The sequence below is a fragment of the Nicotiana tabacum genome, chromosome 2 (assembly GCF_000715075.1).
Source record: "Nicotiana tabacum cultivar K326 chromosome 2, ASM71507v2, whole genome shotgun sequence".
Classification (NCBI taxonomy): domain Eukaryota; kingdom Viridiplantae; phylum Streptophyta; class Magnoliopsida; order Solanales; family Solanaceae; genus Nicotiana; species Nicotiana tabacum.
The window spans coordinates 34574724-34578546 of NC_134081.1; positions in this window are offsets into that span (position 1 = coordinate 34574724).

A 3823-nucleotide genomic window follows, 5' to 3' on the forward strand; every position below is an offset into this window, starting at 1 on the left:
CCTTGGTTATGGTCTTTTCGGGCTGTGTTATATTGTGTTATTCGCTTCTCCATGGTTATGGTCATGCACTTCATGTACTTGATATCGAATTGCGTGTAGTTGTTAATTTTGAGCATTGTGGCTTGAGGTATTTCATATGGACCGATGTCTGGATGGGTCACCCATTGCAGCGGGGCTATGTTGGGATATGATCCTTTGTGTTAGATTCGTGTGTCTTGGTCCTACTATGTGTGATGGGTTCATAGCATTGCGTTGTGGTGGTACTTGTTGCGCTTGCGGGACGGTTCCCTTATTTGAGTCATTTTCAATGATTGAGTACATTTTGAATAGTTGCTTATTGGTGCACGGATTGCACAATTTGTGGCCTTAGGTTGTATTGGTATGGCATGTCAATAGAGTAGTTGTGTTTGATTAGATAAGGTCATTAGACCTAGAATGGATACTATCATATTTGATTGCGGTATGTTTAGAAGAATAATATCAAAAGTCAGCTTAGGATTTGGATTTGGTTCTTTTCGGACGAGAGAGAGAGCTCCATGACTTGTGGATCTGGTGAGTGGTTATGAGTTTCTGCGTGTTTCCTTCATCATCGGCAGTGTATGAAGGTTTTGAACGCGATTTTATTTGATATAAGGTTTACTAACGGTATCGAGTTTGTTTTTAGCAGCTACTATGATCGGGAATTATTGATACGAGTATGCGAGTTGTGAGGTATATCATGTGATTACATCTTGGGTTATGGTTATGGATTGATACAATATGTTCAGACTCGTACAATGTGTAGATGCGAGATTCGGGTCTTATAAGGAATTTCGGATGTTGGAAATTGGGTTCGAAGGCTTACGGACTAAGGTTAAAGTAATGATCTTTAATTATGATGTGTTGTCAGGCTTACATGGATTGGGTTGATGTGGGACCACCCCGGGTATGTGCATGGTAAGGTTACACGGCGATTTGATAGCTTTGGAACGACTCTTGGCACGTTCAAGGACGGATGCATGTTTAAGTGGGGGAGAGTGTAACGACCCAGCCGGACGTTTTGAGCATTTGCATTCCGTTCAGCTATTTGAAGTCTTGATCAGCATCGTATGATGTATTATGACTTGTGTGAATCGTCGATTTTGGTTTTCAGGTTATTCAGAATTGATTTGGAAGAATGATTCTCAACTAGGAAGCTTTAAGTTGGAAGAGTTGACCAAGTTTGACTTTTTAGTACTTGACCTCGGATTAGAGTTTTGATGGTTTCGTTAGGTCCGGATGGTGATTTTGGACTGGGGCGTATGCCCGTATTTGCATTTGAATATTTCTAGAAGGTTTTAGACTATTTGGCGAATATTGGAAATTTGAAGGTTTGGAATGTTCATAAGTTTGACTGGGAGTTGACTTTGACGATATCAGGTTTGGATTGTGGTTTCGGGAATTGAAATAGCTTCGTTAAGTCATTTGGGACGTGTGTGAAAATTTTGAGTTCATTCCGAGTTGATTTGATAAGGTTCGGCACGAGTTTTGGAAGTTGAAAGATTTAATGTTCATTATATTCGATTTGAGGTGTGATCCATGGTTTTTATATTGTTATGCGTGATTTGAGGCCTCGAGTAATTCCGTGTTATATTATGGGACTTGTTGGTATGTTCAGACATGGTCCCGAGGGGCTCAAGTGAGGTTCGGATAGGTTTGGTGTGTTGCGCTCGTTTTTGATGTTTCGATGTCGTTTCTTCAAGCATAAATAGTACCACATTAAGCAAATGAGCTCTCATTTCTATTTTGATTGAAGCATTAGATCCGTATCGTAATTTTGGAACCATAGCAATTGGAATCATCAAGTTTTGACATCGTATGAGGAATTTATGGTCATTTTACTAAGAATTGGGTTGCCAAATTTTTGAGATTGATTACGAAATTGCCAATGAATTCGTATTTAAAAATCTGCACTATTGTCAAATATTGAAACCAACATATCTCCTTCATTATAAGGTCAAATGGAGTGATTCAAAAGCCTAACTTGACTGAAATTTCACAAGAAATCCATTGGAGACATAAAAAGTGAGTTTCGAGATTGTTTGGCATAAGAAATGAGGCAAAATAGCTGGGCAGAAACATATCATATCGAGGGTTTGTTCATTTGGTTATATTTTGAGTTGGGGAGCTTGGATTTAGCTGATTTTGGAGGCGATTGTCACCACATGGATTGGGGTAAGTGTTCTATACTTGGTCTTGGTTATATTTCATGAATCCATCTTCGGTTTTGACATTTGATTGATGATTTCAAAGTGAAATTTGGGGAATTTTGTCTAAAATTTCATAAAGTGAATTTTTGAGTTTTGAACATCGATTCAGAGTCGGATTTGAGTGAAACTAGTATGGTTGGACTCGTAACTGAATGGGTTATCAGATTTTGTGAGTTTCGTTGGGTTCCGAGGTGCGGGTTCAAGTTTGACTTTTTGGTTGACTTTGGGCTTTTGATTAAAGATTCAACCTTTATTGATTGGTTTATTTCCTTTGACATTAGTTGATGTTCTTGAGTTGCTTTTGGCTAGTTTCGAGCCGTTCGGAGGTCAGGACGTGCGGGATGGCATTTTTAGAGTATTGTTTGGCTTGCTCGGTATTGGATTCGGCTTGTTCGAGGTAAGTAACACTTCTAAACTTGGTGCTGAGGGTATGAACCCCTAAATATACATGTTATGTGTTTGGTGTTGAGGTGACGCACATGCTAGGTGACACGCGTGTGGGTGTTCACCGTGTGAATTATGACTCGGTTGATTCTGTGGTACTATGTAGTGACCTAATCTTGTTTCTATCCATGAAATATTTACGTGCTAGAGTAATTGAGCTGTGATCCATGTTTGAAATTATGTTTAAGCTATATACTTATCCTGTTGGGACCCACTGAGGTCATCTCTACTGTTGAGTTATTTGCTTAAATTACAGTTACATACTCAGTCATATTCATTCATTTGCATATCGTATCTCAGTCTCTGTTATTGCTTGTTGTGACATCATGCTATCATTGTTGGGCTGATTGGCATGAGATTTGTGAGGCTGAGAGACTGGAGAGAATGATGACTGAGTGAGGCCGAGGGACTGATTGTGATTGATATTTATGAGATCGGGTTGCACGCCGTAACAAGATTTATTGATTCATGCCATGATTGGCTTATATTAGCACTTGTGCAGGATCCGCCCCTCCAGAGTCTGACATACCAGTAGTGAGCGCGTGTACCTACTGAGTGCGAGTGCTAAGTGATTGGGAGGACTGAGTGACTTGGAGGTCTGAGTGATTGGAAGGACTGAGTGACTAAGCATACTGAGTGAGGTTGACTGCTCCGAGAGCATGAGCACATGAGTTTATCATTGTGGTGCATTACACTTGACATGCATACTTGACATGTAGGCATAGCGATGCATTTCTTCATGCTGTACGGTATTGTGCCATTCATGACCTCACATGCAAATTGACATGTAGGCATATAGATGTATTTTCCTCATGCCATCTAACAATGAAACATCCTATATGTTGTTGAAAGTTTTTGGGAAAAATCATAGTTTTCAGATATGCTCACATTTTGGTGATTTTGGTGAAATATTTGGGTTTTTACTGTTATACCTGAAAACATGCCTATTTTTTCGTAACTGTGAACGAGTTGAGCTGAGCATCATATCTTTGAGTTATTACTTGTACTGCTTTATTTATATTGTTACGAGTTGTTCTTGGCTATTGGTAGGGGTGGGCATAAAAATCGAAAAATCGAATTCCGAACCTGACCGAATTAATTCGGTATTTCAATATTGGTTTATTCGGTATTTTGGTACTACTTCGGTATAG